Genomic DNA, 18040 nt, shown 5'->3' with positions numbered 1-18040 from the left:
AACAGAACAACATATCTAACCACATGTACAGGTACCAACAGCATCTGATTTTGTAGCATCCAACCGAGCTTTAAAAACATGTAGTGGTACTAGCTTGGTAATTGTCCGTTCTTTTTGCAGACTGTTCCATGTTAGTGGAGCTGCACATCGAAAAGCTTTCTTCCATAAGACAGTCCTAGCACTTGGCACATTTAATAAAACCACAGCATGCGATCTCAGGCAATAAGTACTTTCAATTCGCAGAGAGATCAGGAGCAGATGATCAGTGGGGCCTTGTTTTACTGAATGATGTGTTTTTTTATGGGGAATTCAAATATGAGCTTATTTTTAGGATTTTCGGAGACTTTGCACACGTTTTCACAAACATGTTCACGCTAGGAGTACTTCCATTCGCTTCGTCTTGATCTGTAGATGTGATTCCATATATATCCATTTAACATACAGTATCTATGTTTATTATAACATTTTTCTGCATGTCAAAATGAAAGACAACCCACACACCTATCAATCATCAAACTGTGGGGTCTTAATTCATTACGTGTTGATTTCTATCAACGGGGAGTACTTCAGGAAAGTCGACAGAGGGGGGGGGGGGGGCTAGGGGAGTACTTCGTGACCACAGAGTGTGAACGTTGTGATCAGCTGTTTTAGCGCAGTTCTCCAGTGATGGGGGGAGTCTCCCTCCGCAGCCGGTTGGCGTAGTTTTGGCACAGTTCCGTTGTACAGACCGACGTTAACAGCAGCCCCGTCTGTGCACACGGAGACCGACTCTGTCGTCCAGTGATCTAACCGCCTTCTGGAAAAGCTTCACAAGTACGTCGGTACGCAAATGCGCTTTGTGACACAAGTGACGGTACGCATTTAAGATTACGCACATAACCTGCGTACCAGTTATGTGCACCCCTGTACCAGAGCCATATTATTACTATTATATGGCTCTGCCCTGTACTACAGCAAAAGTATTCTCCGTAGGGACTTCCTGCAACAACACCACGCCGTTATCAAAGATGTTCTATTGAGAAGACTACGTGACAAAGGTTTTCAAAACCGTGGCTACTGAAATCAATCTTACTAACTGCTGTCTGTGCAATTTTACTCCGCGCGAGTTGGCAGACTTTATTTTGCTTACTTTAACATCATTTTTCATGGTGGGGCTAAGCCATTTTTGGTATGGGTGTAGCCTACCCCAGCCATACCCTGGCGCTGCCACTGGTGGCACGTATGGGGCGGGCCATTCTGCACATGCGTTAAATGCGTTAAATATTTTAACGCAATTAATTCAAAAAATTAATTACCGCCGTTAACGCGATAATTTTGACAGCACTAATATATATATGTGTAATAAAACAATGCACAATGGTACACAGTATCCACACTCTTTAGGCACTGGTCAGAGACATTCATGTAAAGCAGATACTGAATCCAATACTGGTAAAAACGTTGCAGAGATCAAATGTTTCCTTGTCTGAACGGAGAAACCTAATTTTTAAAACAACATTTTCAGTGTGTGACTTGAAAGATAAGTTCTGATAAATAATAAAACCTAGATATGTGTATGTAGTGACCCTTTCAATGTAAATGTCAGTCCCTTGAACAGTACAAATGTTGGGGAAAAAAGAAGTTAACTTTTTGCCATTTGAGAATATCATGAGTTTGGAGTTGTCTGCATTTAATACTAACTTGAGTTGAGATAAATGGGATGGAATAACATCAAAGGCAGACTGGAGGAAATCAAGACTTTGCTCTATAGAAGAGGATGAACAATAAATTACATCATCTGCACAAAAATGGAAAGCAGCATTTGATAAATTATTGGAGATTATTTACATATATGGTGAAATTATTGGTCCTAGTATGGAACCTTGGCGCACACCCTTTCAAATCAAATCAATCAAATCAAGTTTTATTTATATAACACATTTATAAAAGATTTTTGGTCGAGCCAAAGTGCTGTAAAAATAATAAAATAGCCTACAGTAGAGAAAATATAACAGCACAGAGTGTTCAGAATATATGAGGAAGCCATCAGGGAAGCAGCATGACGAGACCCAAGGCAGGACTGCAGAGACAGGTTCAGCCACGACCCGAAGTCCACGACCCGAAGTCCACGACGGGCAGCATCCGGGAAACCAAACTTGAAGATAACATATCAAATGATGATCTTCATTAATTGCAGTGACAATTTAGTCTATTCTGACATTTGTTTGTGTGAGTTAATCTGTACCTATGATATCTGGTTGCAGAAGGGACTGCAATAGCCTGGATGTTGGTCATCAGAGTAGATGCCCTGCAATTCTCCTCTTCTACCTTTCCCAACATATCCTATGAATAGAAAAAGAAAATATTGTAATTGAATCACACTAGGACCACAACACACTAAATATGTAATGACACATAAACATTATTATCCAGAATAAGAAGTCTACCTGGTTTGCAGTTTTTGTAAGGCTCCAAGCATCCACAGCAGGTGTCAATGGTGTGCATGACGTTGAAATCCTGCTTGTATGAAGCAGAGAACCAATCTGTAGATGTGATTTGATGTGTGGTGTGTCTCCCAACTCCTCTCCAAAGTGCAGATACTATATAAAAATACTAAAAGGTAAATAAAACATTAAACAATGACAAAATAACAACCTGAAAGATATGTATTCTATCTACACATTTCGTAATTATCTAATCTAGTGGCCTTATAAAAGTGTTGGCTAAAGTAACGCAGAATATATATATTTTTTAATTGTAAATAATTAGTACACACACATAACAAGCTGTACCGAGTTCCTCCGGCTGCAGTTCCGCAGACGGCCGGTGTGTGGCAGCAGAGCGCTGGGAGCAGAGGGAGGTGAGTAGACGGATATGACGGATGACGGGTGCGACGGAAATACACCCGAACATATCTGGTACTAAGGCCCATTCCCAAACCGCCCCCTACACCCTACCCCTACACACTACCCCTACACACTACCCCTCCGTTTGCGCGTTCGCGCGGAGGGTCCGCCATATTAAGTGCTGTTCCAAACCAACGAGTGTGGAGCGGTGTGGAGGGGAGTGGGCTATCAAGCCCTCAAACAGCGAGTCTGCAGCGGTGTTGACCATTATGTCTATAATGGTTTTGACTTGAGACCGGTCTCTACCTGACCGGTCTCAACGCTGTGTGTGTCCGTCAGGAAACACGCTGTGTACAAGTAGTTCCAGCAAACATCCACTGATAAACTGCGATGTTAACAACCTCATGATAACCTCATATTTTTTCACTTAGGATCATACCTGTGTTTAGTCTAAGGTAAATGTGTGCATTTTATTATAAAGTTGTGTATATTTACAGACTGTTGCAAAAACTAAGAAGCTTATAAACATCAGGTTTAAAACTAAAAGAGCAATGAAAGATGTTTGGAGTTTTATTTGAGTTATCAATTTACATTTTTTGTCAAAGAGATGCTGATTTGAAACCGTTGTTACATACAGTTACGGCATTTCCTGTTTCTGCCGGAGAGAGGGGAGTTCTCCCAAAGCTTGCCACTGTATGTACTCCCTCCATCTGACAGGAGGGAGCCTCGTTGAGCTGCGAGTGTAGCTACAGACGGAGTTCACTCCATCACGGCGGGGTAGGGTTGAGGGAGTGGTTTGGGATTGGGCCTGACTGTCACTGTCACTACCCGATCCGTCACCCTACCCGATCGGTACTGCCCATGTGCGAGATGGTCCGGAAGTCCGGACGGCAACACCAGATGGACACTTGACACAGTGGCTTTTAGCAAAGCTCAAAAAGAAAAACCGAGAGAGATGAGTTATTGTTGTTACAACGTGACTTCACTATTATTTAACAACTCTTTTCATTGGGTTCTTTTATTTGGGGTTAAGTACATTGTCAGAATAAGTGAGAAATGGATTTAACTTATGTTAGACAGCTATCATACTGAATACATATTTACTGTGAATGTATGCAAAAATGTATGGCATATGGCTGTCTAACAGAAGTTAAATCCATTCCTCACTTATTCTGACAATGTACTTAACCCCAAATAAAAGAACCCAATAAAAAGAGTTGTTAAATAATAGTGAAGTCACGTTGTAATAACAATAACTCATCTCTCTCGAGTTTTCTTTTTGAGCTTTGCTAAAAGCCACTGTGTCAAGTGTCCATCTGGTGTTGCCGTCCGGACTTCCGGACCATCTCGCACATGCGCAGTACCGATCGGGTAGGGTGACGGATCGGGTAGTGACTGTCACTACCCGATCCGTCACCCTGCCCGATCGGTTCTGCGCATGTGCGAGAGGGTCCGCCATGTTGGACAACTCCGGACGGCAACCCACGATGGACATCTGACACAGTGGCTTTTAGCAAAGCTCAAAAGGAAAACTCGAAAGCTCAAAAGGAAAACTCGAGAGAGATAAGTTATTGTTAAAAGGAAAACTCGCGAGAGATAAGTTATTGTTATTACAATGTGACTTCACTATTATTTAACAACTCTTTTTATTGGGTTCTTTTGTTTGGGGTTCAGTACATTGTCAGAATAAGTGAGGAATGAATTTAACTTCTGTTAGACAGCCATATGCCATACATTTTTGCATACATTCACAGTAAATATTTATTCAGTATGATAGCTGTCTAACAGAAGTTAAATTCATTCCTCACTTATTCTGACAATGTACTTAACTCCAAATAAAAGAACCCAATAAAAAGAGTTGTTAAATAATAGTGAAGTCACGTTGTAACAACAATAACTCATCTCTCTCGGTTTTTCTTTTTGAGCTTTGCTAAAAGCCACTGTGTCAAGTGTCCATCTGGTGTTGCCGTCCGGACTTCCGGACCATCTCGCACATGCGCAGTACCGATCGGGTAGGGTGACGGATCGGGTAGTGACAGTAGAGGCTTCTCAATACTCAAATTTCCCCTCCTCGACTCCTCGACTCCTCGGTCCTCCGATAGTGACCCGGAAATGAATTTCAGCGCGCCATTTTGAAGGACGTCTCATTTCTCTAAATGCACACCGAGGACCGAGGATCGAGCGTCGAGGAGGCTCTCTGGAGGAGCTATAACCGAGGATACACTGATGGTTCCTCCACGGCTCCTCCGCGGATGCATTTCCGGGAACGGTGGAGGCGTGACGCACGGCCGGACTTATCTCAGCCAATGACAGCTCTGCATGCAACCCCTGGATATTATTTTAGAACCTGCTCTCATCGCAACGCGATGTTTACAGTGATAACAGCTGTGAGGTGCAGAAAGCAGAGCAGTGTGTAAAATATATATCACTCAGTATAACAGGCCTACTCTCTTTATTTGCTTTAGTTTATAGATATCTACAAACAAAGAGTAGATATTTTTCTAAAACCATGTAGTGCTTCACATAATAAAATACACAACGGCTGTAGCCTGATTATGCTTTAGGAGCTGTAGGTGTGTGTGTGGTACAGTGTGTAGGTGTGTGTTGTACAGTGCGTAGATGCGGCGGACAGACGGGTCTCAGTTGGTTTGGTGTCCTCTGCTTACTTTTAATACTTGCAAATACAACTTTTGGCCCGTAATTTCAATTCCCCATTTCAGCGACGAGAGAGAGAGGGGGGGGGGGGGGGATATATCCAGTCTCTGATTGTGTTACGTTATCATGGGAGTGCTCTCATACTTTAAATTGCATATATTTATATAAATATATTTGTGTCTGTGTGTCCGCATCTGTAGCCTGGTATTGTCTCATTATACCGCACTCTCAATGAATTCAAAGTAAATATGTGGGGGAACAATGTTCAGCTGATCTAACAGAGATTATAAAATATGACAAAACACTCATGCAGCTGTTGCCACGTAATAATGAACGGACGTCGCTTTAATATGACCGCTCAGAGGAGAGGAGTTCTCATTTCTTTAAACGTCTGCTGCTTCCCCTCCTCTCTCCTCGGTTCCCCTCCTCGGTCCTCCGCTCGCATCTCCTGTGGGCGGGACTAAGTCTCGAGGAGGGGAGTCGAGGAGGGGAAATTTGAGTATTGAGAAGCCTCTAGTGACTCTAGAGGCTTCTCAATACTCAAATTTCCCCTCCTCAACTCCTCGACTCCTCGGTCCTCCGGTAGTGACCCGGAAATGAATTTCAGCGCGCCATTTTGAAGGACGTGTAGCGCCAGGAAAAGGGAGTCGGAGGCGGTGTATTCAGAACGGAGTTCCACTCTTTATTATCCATTAAATATAGAGAGGTCAACACATCGTCTGCTCTGCTTAACGAGCTAGCAGGAATGGAGGCTAACTCTCCAGGTGTTCCCACTAAAGGGTCCGTGTGGCAACGCAATAAGAGAGGTGAATTATGTCCCATAACGTGTCACCACACAAGCCCCCCCAGAATTCACGTGTAAACAAAATCCGTATGGCGGGGAGGAACAATCCGCCTGCCCCCACGACCTGCGCACCGGAGTCGGTACAGCGACCTCCACCCGTGCGGCCCCTGACAGAGGAGGGACCGGAACAACAGGTCCACACTCCCTGACAGGAATCAAAGCCGGGGGTCGGCCCCGTCTCGGCGGCCGAGCCAGCACCACCGGCCGGTCCACGTCCAAGTGAGCAGCCTTCACCCGGTCAACCGAGACGTGCTCAGCCTTACCGCCCATGTCGACCACCAGGTGTTTTTCACCGTGTTCCAAAACCCGGAAAGGTCCGTCGTAAGGGGGCTGCAGGGGGCCTCTGTGTGCGTCGTGACCAAGCGGCAAACTCTGGAGAAGAGCCGGGAAGCCAATACGGAAGTGCCACACACTGCAGTTCATATATTGGCCGATAGGCGATGGCTGCAGAAAGGAGCAATTTCCATAGACCCCCATGTTAAAATGCCCAACTTTACAGCAGAAAAAAACATGTTTCTACCCCTGGCTCCATACATTTTATTATCGATATAGTTAGATTCCACCTTCATGATTATGGATCTGAGAGTGAATTGTTTTCTAACGCAACCCTTTTATTTATATTAGGTCTTAAAGTTTGTGCATCAATTAGGGCGTGGTCACATTGAGTGACGGCTCTGTCAAGTGCCTGCCGCTGTTAGCTTCTCGTCTCTCTGCTAGCTGCTCCGTGAAGCTACAGGGACTCTGCCTGCTCAGCTCATCCAGGAAACACAACTTGTAGCCGGCCGTGGTTGTTTGTTCTTCATGCTTATATATCGGACTATTGTGACTCGCTCTGCGGTTAAAACAGACGGTGCATGAATGCGGTAAGTGAAATTCGAGTGCTTTATTTATGTGTTAATGATTTGGTGTTAATGATCAGCTACGTAATGAATGGTAAGGCTTGGGTTAGCATGTAAGCTAGTGGTAGCTACATCGGTGCTAACGATGCTAATCGTAGCCTCCAAGTTAAAATCATAGACTGTATATATAAAGGTTAAAACGAAATAGACAAGTGTTAAGTGGGATAATACTGTTGAACAAACGGCTTCTGTTTGAGGTTGATAAAATAAGGTTACATCCTTGTAATTTAGAGATATTTTATTATGTAGGTAGAACTGTATGCATCTAAGGTTAATTTAAATTGGCTATGCTCAAGTATGTAGACAAGCTAATGTCGTGTATGTGAAATCAACCTCTAAATAAGGTGTGTATATTACAATTATTAATGTCATATTTAAAGATGATTACTTAGATATTACAATATGGTTGATTGAGCTGGAGTTCATTATCGAGCTTACACGTTAACGTCACAGTCATCTGAAGAACGAACCCAAACCTTATTGTTTTTATTAATTGCATTACCAAATGGGTATCAAATAAACAGTAAGCATTGGTAACACAACTTCCAAAGTTACAGTAAAATAAAAAGGACCCTGACTCGGACAATACACTATCCAACATGTTCAACAGAAGAGAATCAGTCATATTGTTTGTACTAGGGATGCACGATAATTATCGGCCCGATAATTATCGGTCCGATATTAGGAATTATGACGTCATCCCGATAAACCGATAACAGTATTAATAGCCCCGATAATATACAATATTTTTTTTGGGTAAAAAAAAAGAAAAAAATACTGCGGTGTGGGTGGATTGGGATGAGGGGCGCTTGTTTTTCACTCGGCTCCTCCCGTTTTGCCAGTACTGTGGTGTTAGTGGTTTAGGAAGAGGGGAGTTCTTCACAAATCCAGCGCTCCCTAATACTTCGAACCTGATCAGTCACCTGAAACATCGCCATCGCTACGATGGTGTGTTAAAAGCGTACGAAGACAATAATACAATACTGTGTGTGTGTGTGTGTGTGTGTGTGTGTGTGTGTGTGTGTGTGTGTGTGTGTGTGTGTGTGTGTGTGTGTGTGTGTGTGTGTGTGTGTGTGTGTGTGTGTGTGTGTGTGTGTGTGTGTGTGTGTGTGTGTGTGTGTGTGTGTGTGTGTGTGTGTGTCTGCGCGCGCGCGTTGGAGCTATGTGCAACTCAAGGCATATACTCGAACCGGAGCAGCCTGGACGCTGCAATCATGTTGCTGAGTGTGCTGACTTCTCCTACAATGTCCCGCTGTCTGCTTCCTGCATAAAGTCAAGTGCTCGGCGCAGTTGTGTGGATAGAGCGCTCCTCTGTTTTCATTTAAACAGCTCCTTATATCCGTTAGTGCAGCTAGCTAGCACCAGATGCTACAACAACAATGCACTAAGGTCTCTCTCTTGCTCGCTCGGACCACACGTACACACACCCTCCCGGTCCTCCAGATGGCCAGTCGGTGCCTGCCGGTGAGCGTGGAAGTGTGGTCTGCCACAAGCGGGCGGCAGGAGCAGGGCTGTCAGCATCAGCTTGTAGATGGTATTTTAAACTCGATGCGCTCTGAAGCTACGGGGCGGCCGTGGAAAAAAAATACACATGCGTTAATCGCGTTAAAATAATTAGTGGCGTAATTTTTATTTTTATTATCGGTATCGGTCTTGAGAAGCAGGAAGTTATCGGTATCGGTTTCAAAAAACCAATATCGTGCATCCCTAGTTTGTACACATGGTACTTTACATATATATCTGTTTGTTTAAGGTGTCCAGGTGATGCAGACAGGCTGGACCAGAGAGTGAGAGACAGAACTGGACTCCTCACAGCAGTGAACTTCAGCTCAGGTACAAAGACTCTTTTTTTCATACTGTACAAAGAATCAAGAAAGATATTGGTTTAAATAAATGAAGTATTGACTTTAATACACTGATATGTATTCCATTAAACAATACTAAATACTCGATCACCTACACATCAGTTAAGTTGAGGGTTTTTTCCATGCAAAAAGTTACATTTTAGATATTTAGCAATATGACTTTGTCAGCTTTCTAATTTAATGTATTGAAGGCAAAGATATTTAACACAGTGAGAACTGCTACTATTTATCTCTCAATATTGTCTGTAAAAACGTGGTAAAAGTGATTCTTTCAGTGAGACAACAGAGCAAGCTTCTACAGTTGCACTACGTTTTGTAACAGTTAAATATTATTTTGATAATAACATATATTTCAATGTTGATGAACTTCATACTGTTCATTCATAATCTGATTGCTCACTGTTAAAAAAAACAAAAAACCATTACAATTACAAAATAATTATATCTACAGCCCCTAAACACACAAACACAACGCTTTCATAAATAACACACTTGTTCTGCAATAATATGTTTTATGTTTCAGGACATGCCTGAAATACACGACATTTTCTCCTTCTCTGAGGGTCAAGAAGAGCATCCAAGAGGAACATTAAAAGCTGATGTTATGAGACACTCCATCAGCTGATTATTTCTATTTGCCTCACTTTATGAGCTTCACATCACCTGTGCCTTGTACCGCAGAGTTTGCAACATCACAAATAAATGGGGCCAATCTTCAGTCAGATGTGAATGTGTAATCTAACATTTTCAGTAAGAATAATGGACGAAAGGAGTGCAAATACAAATACAATTTATTGAAATGTGAACCAAAAGTTAATCAAATGTTTTAAATAAAAAGCACATATGGACAGAAGGTGTAAACCTATTACATTTATAAGTAAACACATTTAGTCAAATAACGTGACAGACTAGGCCTGTGCAGTTGGTATCAGCTATGCCCAGCATGGGCTCCTCTATCAGGCCTGGTCCTCCTCGCTGAGGAAAGACCCTCAGTCCTCTCCACACCAACAGACTGGACGTCCATCACACGGAGGTTTCTCCCTGAAGTCTCTGCAGCTCTCTGGACCACACTGAATATGAGAGGGGAAATGAAAATAATAAATGCTTTAGACAATAAGAAACATAAAGTTGACTGTTGAGTTGCTCAGTTTTTTTAGATTGTCAATACTATTACTGTATAACTAATATATCAGGTTAAGAGGCACATTCAAATAAAGATTGGTCTTTAAATACATGTTGTCTTTTGAATTGTTTGTCTAAAGTCAAGGATCTAGAACTGGTACTTAGTTTTAATGATACATTCTGGTTATTATGCTGTTTGGAGGAGGCCTCACAGGTAAGAGCACTAACTAGCTACCATCACATGTACCTTAGCTTGACTTAAACGTATAATTAAGTGATATCAAAATACAAATAACTAATGTCATGCAAACATATTAATATTTGCTTGATTCCAGTGTTGAATTTAGCACAATTGCATATAAACGTTAAGGGGTTTTAAGATTCTGAAGTATTATGCTAAAAACTCAATAACTTAGATTATTATTTATAGTTTTGCTGAATAGTTTTATGTCCGCTTACCTTAGAAACGTAAAATGCGACGGCAGTGTGCAGATGGGGAGCATGTTAGCTTAGCTTGGTAGCTTCAGCTAGCTCTGGAACTTCCAGCTCGGTGGCTGCAGGTCCCGCCTCGGCTCCGCCTCTTTGCCCTTATTTGGAACAGGCGGGAGTTGAACTCTGACGTCGCTGTCGAGCCGTTAGTGGCCGACTCCGCCTACTAAGGGCTTCACGGCAACTCTGCAGAATCCTATGGGTGACGTCACGGACCCTACGTCCATTTATATATACAGTCTATGGTTTCATTCCATTTCAAAGTCCTTTTGGACGCTCTGTGTAAACGTCGCGCATCCAATCACAGAGGTTGAGGACTGATCACGGGGTTTGTCATTTAAGCACATGGTGTAGTCCCAAACGATAGCTGAGGATTCTGGGTAGTGTAGTGTCTTCTGCCGTCCAAAAACTCCGAAAATATATTTGTTTCTCCGAATCGAAGGGGGAAAATACAAAAGCATTGTACACAATTCAAACCAATCAATTGGTGTGTAATTAACAAGGACAATTTGGGGTTTTTTAGTCGATGAGTAGTGCAGATATCACTGTAAAATCAATCGACAGTAAGGGGAATAGGCTACTTACTTCCGGGTGTAAAATTCTCCGTTGTCCAATGGGAATGGACGCTCGTAATACAATACAGGGGACATGATCATTATCTTTTAAATAACATTAACTGAAGGGAACAATCTATTTGACACAGCTGAAGCTCTGGCCTTCCTTAAAAACTAACTAATTTAATAAAAATAACAGTTGCATTACACACAATGCACGTTGTAGAAATGCGTGTGTGCACCACGACAAAGGAGCCTCATTCACTTTACATTGGGGTTGTTTGCGTGGTGCCGACACGCAAATGTAACAAAGTTCGTGACTCCACCACGCATTGTGGTGTTAAGGAGTCGTGGTGGAGTCACGCATTCTGGTGAGATCAGGTTGGATTTTCCCTTTGCCTCCGGCATTCTTATAGCTTTCCAACAGATAATTCGGCGTGAAATGACTTAATGTGTAATAATAGTGGGATGTTGTCGGGAGCTCAAGACTCACGCAGCCATTTTGTTCCCGTGGTCAACCGGAAGCCCCATTTATTCTCTTGTATAACTATAATGATCATATAAAGGTGTGCCTTGGAAATACTTCTTTACATAATGGTGACCAAACTATTTGAGACCCACTGAGATAAGTTAGACTAAAGTTAACCATCTAAACACTGAGCTGAGCCTCTCAGTCTGACAAGAGAGAGCTCTCCAGACCCGGCGCCAGAACACATCTACAGAGAGGGCATATTATTTGCATGGGAGGGCACACAAAACCGTCATGTGTGGCCAGTGGCGGCGCCAGAGATTTTCTTTTGGGGGTGCTGTGGGGTAGCTTGATGTTTCATAGCGGGCGGGCGCTACAGCAGGGACTCTCTCTCTCTCTTTCTCTCTCTCTCTCTCTCTCTCTCTCTCTCTCTCTCTCTCTCTCTCTCTCTCTCTCTCTCAGAATTTGTTAAATTAAAGCATATGCTTTTGAAATGTAACATGTCTTTGAATAAATAGTATACAGTTTTTATTGGGTATCACCTTTAGCTTGAAAATACATAGATGTGTTTTTTTATCTATAAAATAAATAAACAGACAGACAGACACTTTATCGATCTCAAATTGGGAAAGTATTTTACAGCAGCAGTGTGTTCAGGTATTAAAATATTTAAAGTTGTAATAAAGTATAAACTACACAACACAAGTATAATGCACAGCAATTCAAGTCCGATATTTTCATGAAAACTACCAAGGAGGCTTGCACCAACACAAACTTGGCCGAGGGGACTCAGGGGGTGTTTCTCAATGTCGAGTATGCTTGCTTGGTAGCACATGTCTTCCGTGTCACTCGCTTCAGAAGCGAAGCAAGAATACTTCCTAGCCTCGGAAAACGAAGAATGGAACAGGCGAGCAAGTGTACAGGTGTGCGTCATATGATACCTTTTCCACCACAGATTTGGGGAAATTGGTCCATGCGCAAAGCATTGTGGGGATTTTAAGACCGCGGAGTCTACACATGTGCAGCCTCGAAATTTCTCCAAACGAAGTACGCCGGGCTCGGTAGAATTCCAAGTATGCTGGACATTGAAACAGTACTTCGGCGGCACTCGATGACGTAGTATGCTTGAAATAGTGGCTCTGGAGCAGCTTTATTCGAGATTGAGAAACACCCCCAAGTTTGCTGCATGAGTTGCACTGTAACAATCTATGGTGTAGTGGGCTGTCACTCAAAAACTGAGCAGCCAATGAAAGTCCCCTGAAAGTCCCACCCACCTGGGATGTTTGGGTCAGAATGGAAAACAAAAAATGAAGGAGCGAAAACGAGAGCTGCAGCGAGAGCAAAAGTCTGGTCATTGAGAAAGAAGCAAAGAGAACTGCAAACAAAAAGATATGTTAAAACAATGAAAAAATACTTATAGTTTACATGATTACACAAATGATTTGTTTGCAACTTATAGTTTTATTTTTTAAATTCAATTTATTTTTGGTTGACTCCGTTTTTTTTCCTCTTAAACTCTTAGTTTTGCTTGATTCTGAGAAAGTGTTGCTTTATCTTAATGACACAAAACTAATTCCATTGGGGGCCATTTTGAATTGGCTAATTCAAAAAGTACATCGTCACCTTCTTAAACTAATGGCCTAAGTCATATTTGAAAGTTTTTCAAAAAACAGAAAAAACTGAACCAAATATAGAATATATGATATATATTAATTATTTCACACAAAAAGGTTATGACAATATATGACTATTGACGTACAAATAACACTGTCTGTCAATTGTGTAAAATAAGAGGATTAGATGACTTAGGCCAATTTACGAACATGTTGTTGTGACTTAGGCAATTTGAAACCTGACTTAGGCCTTATTACTTCTTGAGTAAGTGACTTAGGCAAAACAGTGCACTTCTCTTTTCCGCATTACTGTGACAGACCATGGCTGGGTCGGCCACTAACAGTTTCAAATGCTAGAAGAGCATACAGAGACTCAGAAAAGAGAGGGCAGTTTGGACGTTTTTGGCCCTTTAATTCAATATAGCAAACTCAAAAGGTACAACTTAAATCTTAGCTAAATAAAACAAAAGGCAAGTAAATCTAACCCTGAGGAGGCATGTGCCTCTCCTCATACTCCCTCCAGCTCTTCTTTGCTGTGTTTTTAATTGCAGCTAACCCTTTTCCATTTAAAGGTCCCATGTCTTGGCCATTTCGACTGATCATAATTCCATTGTTGAGGTCGACTAGAATAGATTTACATTGTTCAATTTTCCAAACTCACATTGGTTTCTCAAACAGCATCTCTATAGTCTGTGTATTCACTCTCTGTCCTACACACCTTGTTGGAGCTCCTGCCCCCCCCCCACCCTGTGAGCCCACTGTGCTCTGATTAGTCCACCACCGTTACAGCTGAACATCAGTGATTATGTGTTACAATGGCATTAGTTAGCAACCAGAAAATGACACCAGTAATGACAAACAGATGAGAATGCTGCATGCGGTCTGGGTGCTGTGTTGGCGAGACGTTGCGGGGCTCGCTGCTCCGCCCTTTGAGGCTCGAGGAGCGGACAGTGTGAGCTGTATTACTGGTGTCGTTTCCTGGTTGCTGCGGGGGGTCTGCGAGATACCACGGAACTCAGCCTGAGCACACACACGTGAGTGTGTGGCGAACTGTGAGTGGAGATCCACGTAGCTGCGGCTGAGTGTGCCGGCAAAACTCAGCGGAACATCTCGGCTGAGAAAAGATAAGGGGGGGTGTGTGTGTGTGTGTGTGTGTGTGTGTGACACGTGTGTGTGTGTGTGTGTGTGTGTGTGTGTGTGTGTGTGTGTGTGTGTGTGTGTGTGTGTGTGTGTGTGTGTGTGTGTGTGTGTGTGTGTGTGTGTGTGTGTGTGTGTGTGTGTGTAGCTCCACGGATTGGTCCATTTGGAACTGGGTAAGATTACGTCACTATACTCAGGAAGAAACAAATGGAAAAAGAGAAATGTCCAACGAGGCGTTCTGGGGCAGCACAGACAGGTCTTTTCTGTGTTAGAGTTTTACTCGCTACAGGGTGCACTTTGAGGGTTTGTGACTCTGCACACTGTTTACATGCAGAAAAACCTACATAACACACTAGGGGACAGGTAATAACCGGAAAAGCATGACATGGGACCTTTAAATCAGTTTATCCCCTGAATCTTTCTCAGTCATCTTGATTTGTGTGTGTGTGTGTGTGTGTGTGTGTGTGTGTGTGTGTGTGTGTGTGTGTGTGTGTGTGTGTGTGTGTGTGTGTAATTATGTGGCAAATTGTCAAAAAGCTGATGACACTCGAAGGGTATGACATGTTTCATGGACTGAAGGTCCTGAAATGTCCTCTCCTTGATTGGCAGAGCGTCAACTTCAGCAATTGCAGCTGCCTGTTGATATTCCTGATGTAGTTGAGAGATGGTTGTGCCTGGGTGAAGGAACTTCTTGTCTTTGTAGGGCGCTGTCCTTCTGCAGTAGTGTGAATCAACAGTGGGCAGATCCTTCAACCAGTCCTTAAGGAACTCTGTGACAGCAGTTTCCAGCTTTGCATTTTTGCCACTCTTAGGTGGAGATGTAGTTGGCGGGTCTGCCACTTGTTCGTCATGGTCGATGGTGTCTTTGTTCAGCCAGTGTAATGGTTCTTTCAGGGATACCAAGTGTAGAAGAAAAAAAGCTTTGCACACTTTAAGATTCGTTCCATCCTGAAGTTTCAGTTGGTAGGAAAATGATGAACTGCGCCTGGATCCCTCACCAACTTTCTTTCTTTCGCTTCATGGTAACCTTTGTGATCAAAGTGGTGACGTATAACCGATGTTCTTCCCAGTTGTCCATTGACCAAACTTTCTAAAATATCCACTGCCTCTGCTCTTCTGTAATGGATTGACAGTCTCGAGTCGTGACTCGTTGACAGAACTTCGAATTGCAGGGAAGGCCCATAGCCTTTGCAGCTATTTCTTTGCCACCTTTGACCTTGTATGCCATTCCTTTGAGATGTTTCTTCCTGGATTCATTTTGCTTCCATGTTTCTGGGCTGAGGTATTTATGTTGTTTCCTTTTGACCATATTGTTTTCATACATCCTCTAGATGAGGACCATAATGTTCTGAAGTTGCTGCCAGACTGTCTTCATTTTCAGGGAGAGAGGACTCATCAGAGGATGGATTGTAGTTTGGGTCAATGATAACATCATCATCATCTAAGTCTTCTTCATGGTGTGGACGGGTCTGCTTGGCCTCTTCAGCAACACTCTCTTCTTCAATGAGAGTGTTTAAGTTATTGTCTGCTCCATCTGATACAGGGTCTTGGCCTGGTACATGCTGCTCCATCTCTTTAACAACGGTCTCATTTTCATTGGATGATTCCTGATCGGTGTCTGAAAAGTCAAGTGCATCTCCTACCAAAAAGGAGTAGGCGTACGGTCTTAACTGTGATCATTATGAAAAAATGTTTTGTAATTGCACTGTGGTCCTATGTATTAATACATTAAAGCTATTTTTGATGAATATCATTTGGCCAAATTCAATTAAAAAAACATGTAATCTTTCCTAATAAGATGGAAATGTAATGTGGAAAAATGAGACAATAATACAATATTAAGAATTGAAACAGACAAACGCAAAATGTACTTTTTCTAATTCATAATTATGCAGTAATTGTAACCGTTACTTTTGAAAGGTTAGATTAGTTTTTAGATTAGTCTTTATTGTCCCAGAAGGGAATGTGTGCATGCTTCATGGAGCTACAGTAGCTATATTAGCTACAGTAACTATAGTACCTACAGTATAGCTTCGGTAGCTACAGTAACTATACATTGTGAAAGTAAAAGACTAAATAACTACACAACATTTATAGCCCAGCCTATAGTATAGTAAACATCACTTCCCAATAGGGGACAAGCCCTGAACCATGAAAATAACTTAATTTATCTGTTAGTTTTTTCTTTTTCTTGAAGTAGCCATTTTGTAAAGCTTGTCAAATGGCCTAAGTCACAAGACAATGTGACTTAAGCCATTATGTTTTTTAAATATATGGCCTAAGTCACACTCTTGACATAGGCCATTATACTATCAGGGTAGGAACAGCACTATCCTTTCAATAAGGATGTAGGCAATTTTACCAGAGGTGGCCAGCATCAAGAAGAGATGATTTAGGCAAAAAAAACATTTTCTCCAAAATATGACTTAGGCCATTAGTTTAAGAAGGTGACGACATGGAAATATGGCCCATAAATGAGACTTGTGCTTGTCTTATATTGTACTTCTATATATGTACTGTACTTATGTGTTAATAAGCCAACATTGTTCTAACCAATCTAAGTTGATAAGAAAAAAGCTCAATAACTTATTTTACTTATATATATATATATATATATATACAATAACAATAACTTATACAACTTATTATTTAAATAACATATTTAATTTCCTCATATTATAAGCTGAAGCTGAAGCTTCTGTTTTGAGGAATGAGCTGTTTTTTTCTTAAAGCATCTTCAAGTATCAAGCATAATTTACCTACTTCTGAATGATTTTGCTAACTTATCAATGAACTGATAAGGCAATATATCTCACTCACTAGAGCAGTGGTTCCCAAACTTTTTGTGCCCAAGGCACACCAAAGGACAAGTAAAAAATCTCAAGGCACACCTATTGTGCAAAATACCCCTTATAACACGTGTTATCACTCATATCATGTAAAATATCTGTAAATGTGGATAATTATTTACTAATGCCAAATAAAATGTGACAAAGACAACTATATTACTCATGAAATATTTATTAACGAAATATTTCAGAAATTAATTTGAGACTTTATCAAATTAGGCTTCATCAAAGCAGCAACACACAGACAGACAGACAGGTCACACAATTAAAAATGAGGCAAAGGAAACTCAGCAGAAATTCAGCACAGAGAACTGTCAACGCAAGGAAGCAAACAATTACAAATTATAAATGTAACATTTCAGCAATCAGCATTGAAACATGTGCTATTGTAAATATTTTGCCGACTTACAAATTAGTGAGATACATGTGCCTGTCGGGGCGCGCAGATTTGTTTAATTCTTGGTGGCACTGAGGAGAGGGCCACTCGCAAGTCCTGTTAAACAGAGAGCCGTGACCTCCTGTTTTTCTTCATGTAAACCAGAGTAGAGAACGCCAACTCCAGAGATGGGGTCGTTACTAAACAAATGTAATATATTACATATTACTTTTAAAAAAGTAATATATTACACTACTTCGTTACTATCTACATAAAGTAACTCGTTACTTTACTCGCCGAGCACGTACGAACTGCGCATGCGTGAGTGGCAATAACGTTC

General features: G+C 41.8%; 3 long non-coding RNA genes across 3 annotated transcripts; 1 reads left to right on the top strand and 2 right to left on the bottom strand.

Moving 5' to 3' along the window:
• Window positions 1–1350: 1350 nt before the first annotated feature.
• LOC117463953 (uncharacterized) lies at window positions 1351–2614 on the bottom strand. The gene is made up of 3 exons (XR_004553990.2): window positions 2427–2614; window positions 2225–2322; window positions 1351–2134 (listed from the first exon to the last, which is right to left on the bottom strand). It is a non-coding gene; the product is annotated as an uncharacterized lncRNA (long non-coding RNA).
• A 5746-nt stretch (window positions 2615–8360) lies between these two features.
• On the top strand, window positions 8361–10322 carry LOC139435690 (uncharacterized). Its single transcript, XR_011644901.1, has 3 exons — window positions 8361–8757; window positions 8977–9056; window positions 9612–10322. It is a non-coding gene; the product is annotated as an uncharacterized lncRNA (long non-coding RNA).
• LOC139435691 (uncharacterized) lies at window positions 9862–10771 on the bottom strand. The gene is made up of 2 exons (XR_011644902.1): window positions 10670–10771; window positions 9862–10158 (listed from the first exon to the last, which is right to left on the bottom strand). It is a non-coding gene; the product is annotated as an uncharacterized lncRNA (long non-coding RNA).
• Window positions 10772–18040: the final 7269 nt, after the last annotated feature.

The sequence above is a fragment of the Pseudochaenichthys georgianus genome, chromosome 18 (genome assembly GCF_902827115.2).
Source record: "Pseudochaenichthys georgianus chromosome 18, fPseGeo1.2, whole genome shotgun sequence".
Taxonomy (NCBI): domain Eukaryota; kingdom Metazoa; phylum Chordata; class Actinopteri; order Perciformes; family Channichthyidae; genus Pseudochaenichthys; species Pseudochaenichthys georgianus.
Note: the sequence above shows the minus strand (reverse complement) of the source record. Positions and strands in the feature narration are given on the sequence as shown.